Below are 6,012 nucleotides of genomic sequence, written 5' to 3' on the forward strand. Positions count from 1 at the left end.
GTTTGGTGTTCACAAAGAAAAGCCGAATAGAGGATCGAATAATATCTGCAGGAGTCTAATATAAGTATGTCTATATGCGTATGCAGGCTTCGCTGCTGACCTCTGCCGCACTGACTGCGGAGGTCGCCGTACTGAAGCAGGACCTCGAGGGGTCCAAGAAAGAGCTCGGCCTTGCCAAGAGGCAGCTCGAGGAGAACAAAGGTAAGTAATACCTTGTCTATATATATATAAGATGCGATTGCGAAATGACAGGATCATCATGAATGTGCCAGGGGCCACGACCGAAGTGGCGACCCTAAAGCAAGCATTGTCCAAGGCCGAAGACAAAGCGGCCAAGGAGCGCACCGAGCGGGAAAAGCAAGAGGCACGGGTGGGCGAGGTGCAGCAAGAGCTCCAAGCTCTCCTGACGAAGCACGAGGCGTTGGAGCTTGACTCGAAGACGCGAGAGTCTGAGCTTGTCGCGGCCCTTGAGAGTGCAAAGAATGCCAAGGCTGAAGCCCAAAAGGCCCTCCAGGAGATTGAGGCGATGAGGAAGATAGCAGCGGGTAAGGCATTCAATATGCAAAGCAAGCATGTGAAAGTAAATTACTTGTTACTTACCCGAGTCCGGAGCTCTCCCGGAGCATTCGCAGATTTGCCCCGCAGTGTGTCGGACGCCGCGAAGTTTTACCAGGCCGAGGAGGGAAGCTCGACGGAGAAGCTGTTCTGGTCTCAGTATACTGGGACCGAACACCCGATGCCTATGAGCGACCAGCTGAAGCAACTGGCCGAGCTGCACAAGGCGGCCGAACAGGCCATGAGGGGCCTTATAGTCTGGATGTGGCCTGGCGACTCCCTTCCCAACAGCTACTTTGGCCTGGTGAGGCGGCTTGTGGATGCATGCCCACGGCTGGAGGCCATAAAGCGGTTCGTCTGCATCGAGGGTGCACGCCGGGCCTTTGCCCGTGCGAAGGTGCACTGGGCCAAGATGGACGCTAAGAAGCTGGTGAATAGGGATGGCAATGGGTCGGGTTTGGGGCAGGTGGAGCTGGTCCAAATCCAACCCATGACCCATCTTCCTACCCTCTGCCCATCCATCAAATTATCCATTGGCAAAACTTGTGCCCATGTCCAAACCCACTGGATACCCACATACCCATGGAGCTCCATGGGCATAGAAAAGTCAGCATGAAGCCTTCCCAAAGAGCAAATTAACTCATCATCATTCACTCACAAATGACAACATAAGCTACATGCATAAGTAGGCAACAAGTAGTACGATGAGTCCTTAAGTGTGACATACCAGAGGTTGATTCTCCAGCATATAGCTCATGGAACAAGTTGCATATTTCCTGCCACTTCCCATTGATTCGCTCTTTCTACTATCACTGGCATATGGACCCACATGTCATATGGGTATCCATTGGATATCCATGGAGCACAAACTATAACCATGCCCAACCCGGCTGTTCGTGGGTATCCATATCCATGGACCCATGGGCGAAAATGTGCTCCATACCCTTTCCCAACCGGGTCGGGTATCCATGGATATCCAGATCCGTGGATAAAATTGTCATCCCTACTGGTGAAGGAGGGGCCGCCGCAGGGCAAGGAGCATCGCCACCCTGAGATGTATTATGAGGGTGTCCTGGAGGGTGCCCGTCTTGTAGCGGACGAGTGTGCGAAAGATGTAATATTTGAATGAACTTGCTCGTGTGATCCTGTAGTATGAAAACTTGTTCATATGCGCTATGCAACGCTTGTTTGAATTTAAAATATTACCTTCTATTCGGTTGTTTATCAAATCTGAGAGATGGCTAGTCGTCGGCTTCTGCCCCCATGCCACGAGTGCTGGGGTGTTCGGGATAACCTGAGCACTCCTTTTCCCATTTTGGGGTCCTTCGAGGGAGGTGCTCAGCACAACGAACAAGGCAATCGGACTATAATTCTTTATCACTCTCACTTAGCCATAGAATTCTATAATTTTAAATTTTGGCGAAGCCCTTAGTATTCGGAAGGCCGAATTCGGGGCGCTATACACGCCTTAAGCTGGACAAAGCCTACTCCTCGCTCTAAGCGGCATAAGTCTTTAGGGACTCGAAACCTCTCGAATAGCGACCAGTCTCTCGCCTTATCATGACAGTCAGTTTTAGCTTTCTCTACTGAGGTGCTTAGCCCAGCTGAACCGGGGCACAATCGCAGTAGTTCTCCCAGTGCTACCCTAGCCGATATAGCGGAACGTAAGGTACCAAAACATGGGAGCCGGGCAAACCCAAATATTGACCCAAGACATGATTCGGAGCTGATGCATATAATGCTATAAGTTTGGGGTGCCGCACTGTCGAAAGTGTTCGGACTTCTCACGCCGTATTATGGGGTATGCTTAAGCCCCTGGCATATTGGCCGTACCAGAGTGTACGGGTGCTGAATGTCATGAATGAACATATATATAAAAAAGAAGAATAGAGAATGTGATACTAGTCTAGCGCTATGCATTGTTTATTCAAAAAGGTGCATTAAAGCAGAATGATACAAGTAGTGCGATAAGCAAAAAGTAGGACTATTTGACATGTCCCCTCCAAGGGCAAGCTGAGGAATGGTATGCAAAGCAGGTATTTCACTCGTTGTCAGAGACCACCTGGGAGTTTCATGGTGCGACGTAGCTTTCTGCCTCCTTGGTTGTTGCATCATGTGTCCAGCAACCGTACTGCCGGACGGGGTTTCCAGAGATTAAAGTCCTGAAAGAGAGAAAAAAATAATAAGGAGGGAAGCCCCTAGTGCGGTTAAGCCGCGTCTTGGGGCGTGCCGTAGTCGTGCCCCCTCCCCACCTGTGCCCATGGTATTTCCAATGCGTAATTGTGTACGCGGGGCATGGATTTTGCCGTTTGGCTGGGACTGGGGTGGGGGCCGCATTGCTATGTGAGCTCGGAACATCCCAGGCGGTCTTGTTGCCGATTACTCCGGGCGCACTTGAAGGAGTCCGGGTATTTAATCGCCGAACTGGTGGATTGCCTTAAGAGGCTACTTTGTGCTTCTGCTGCGAGGGCTGGAGTGTGCTCCTCCGTGCAGAGAGAGCGCTCTGTGTTTCCATTGACTGTGATGACCCCCCGAGGTCCTGGCATCTTGAGCTTGAGGTATGCATAATGCGGTACCGCATTGAATCTCGCAAATGCGGTTCGCCCGAGCAGTGCATGATAGCCACTGCGGAACGGGACTATATCAAAGATTAACTCCTCGCTTCGGAAGTTATCCGAGGATCCGAAGACCACTTCCAGCGTGACTGTGCCCGTGCAATGGGCCTCTACACCTGGTATGACGCCTTTAAAGGTTGTTTTTGTGGGTTTGATCCTTGAGGGGTCTATGCCCATTTTGCGCACTGTGTCTTGATAAAGCAGGTTCAGGCTGCTGCCACCATCCATAAGGACTCGAGTGAGGTGAAATCCGTCGATGATTGGGTCTAAGACCAGTGCGGTGAATCCGCCATGACGGATACTAGTGGGGTGGTCCCTGTGATCAAAGGTGATCGGACAGGAGGACCATGGGTTGAACTTTGGGGCGACTGGCTCCAACGCATATATGTCTTTTAGCGCACGCTTCCGCTCCCTCTTGGGGATGTGGGTTGCGTATATCATGTTCACCATCCGCACTTGTGGGGGGAACCTTTTCTGTCCTCCGGTGTTCAGCTGCCGGGGCTCCTCCTCGTCATCGCTATGTGACCCCTTATCTTTGTTTTCGGCATTTAACTTGCCGGCCTGCTTGAACACCCAACAATCCCTGTTGGTGTGGTTGGCTGGCTTGTCGGGGGTGCCGTGTATTTGACACGAGCGATCGAGTATACGGTCCAAACTGGACGGGCCCGGAGTGCTTCTTTTGAATTGCTTTTTCCGCTGACCGGGTTTAGAGCCTTTGGCTGGAATTTGCGGGTGGAATGCCTCTTTGTCGCGGCCACGAGGTGGCCGATCAGCCGCGTCATACGCTGGAGATGTAGGTTTTGGTGCTTCCTCCTCTAGTCGGGGCAGCAACCTGCGCTTTGGGTAACTCTTGGAGGGGCGTTCGAGTTTATATTCCTCGGCCGCAAGGACTTCAGTCCATCTGTCAGCTAGCAAATCTTGATCAGCTTGAAGCTGTTGTTGCTTTTTCTTAAGGCTATTTGTTGTGGCTATAAGCCGGCGCTTGAAGCACTCTTGTTCGATGGGATCCTCAGGCATGACGAATTCGTCATCGTCGAGGCTTGCCTCGTCTTCGGAGGGAGGCATGTAATTATCATCCTCCGCTTCTCCATCTGCCGCTCTCTCGGGAGGGCTGGCTTCTCCATCCTCCTGCCCTAAATCTTGCTGGAGGGGATTGTTGTCGTCTTCGGCACTGTCCGGAGTGCTATTATCTCCTGTGTCGGTGTCACCGCTTTTGCTTTGGCGAGACTTAGAGCGGCGCCACTGACATCAGCGCTTGGGTTGCTTCTTGGAGGGGTCATCCTCCGCTGTCCCGTCGCCATTGCCTTATTTGGGTGTGTCCACCATATATATGTCATATGACGAGGTGGTTGTCCAGTGCCCTGTGGGCAGTGGTTCCTCTTTGTCTCCTGCATCGTCGTCCATACCGTCGATATCCTCGGAGTCGAAGTCAAGCATGTCGGTTAAGTCGTCGACAGTGGCTACTAAGTGGGTGGTGGGTGGGCGGCGAATTTCTTCGTCATCCGCATCCCAATCCTGTCGGACGTAGTTCGGCCAGGACTCTCCTGACAAGGAGAGAGACCTTAATGAGTTCAGTATGTCGCCGAAGGGCGAGTGCTGAAAAATATCCATGGAGGTAAACTCCATGATCGGCACCCAATCGGATTCGATAGGCACGGGCGCAGGCGGTTCGGAGTCCGTGGCCGGGGAGGGATCCGGTAGTTCGGCGTCACGGCTCCCGTGAAGGGTAAGGTCGATACTCGGCTCGATCGCCGATGAGAGTGCGGCCTCCGTGGCGGGGTCTATCCACCCATCCATGGGTGGCGCAACTGGCTCCAAATTGAGGGTCGGAGCGGTTGTCGGCGCGATCTCCTGGACACTGTCCGATGGCGGAGCTAAATCATGCTCATCGTGACCGTGTGGCGCACTAAGCGGGGGCTCGAATCCGTCGAAGATCAAGTCTCCGCGGATATCGGCCGTGTAGTTTAAGCTTCCAAACCTGACCTGGTGGCCAGGGGCGTAACTCTCGATCTGCTCCAGATGGCCAAGCGAGTTGGCCCGCAATGCGAAGCCGCCGAATACAAAGATCTGTCCGGGGAGAAAAGTCTCACCCTGGACTGCATCGCTATCAATGATCGAAGGAGCCATCAAGCCTAACAGCAACGACACAGAGGAACTCTCAATGAAAGCACCAATGTCGGTGTCAAAACCGGCGGATCTCGGGTAGGGGGTCCCGAACTGTGCGTCTAAGGCAGATGGTAACAGGAGGCAGGGGACACGATGTTTTACCTAGGTTCGGGCCCTCTTGATGGAGGTAAAACCCTACGTCCTGCTTGATTATACTTGATAATATGGGTATTACAAGAGTTGATCTACCACGAGATCGGAGAGGCTAAACCCTAGAAGCTAGCCTGTGGTATGATTGTACGTTGTCCTACAGACTAAAACCCTCCGATTTATATAGACACCGGAAGGGGCTAGGGTTACACAAGGTCGGTTACAAAGGAGGAGATATACATATCCGAATTGCCTAGCTTGCCTTCCACACCAAGTAGAGTCCCAACCGGACACGGGACGAAGTCTTCAATCTTGTATCTTCATAGTCCAACAATCCGGCCAAAGGATATAGTCCGGCTGTCCGGAGACCCCCTAATCCAGGACTCCCTCAGGAGCCTTCCCGTGTAAATAGTTTTTATTTCTTTTCTTTGGGGGTCGATAGGAGAAGACCATAATTAAATTGTTGAAGTGGCTCTTATATGCATTATTGTTGATCTGATAAAAGAGCCCATATTGCCTTGTCTTCTCCTGTTTATTGAATGCTTGCAGATTCCAGCTTAGTCCAATGCACGTGTAGTATTAATAT

The sequence above is a fragment of the Triticum urartu genome, chromosome 2, assembly GCF_003073215.2.
Source record: "Triticum urartu cultivar G1812 chromosome 2, Tu2.1, whole genome shotgun sequence".
Taxonomy (NCBI): domain Eukaryota; kingdom Viridiplantae; phylum Streptophyta; class Magnoliopsida; order Poales; family Poaceae; genus Triticum; species Triticum urartu.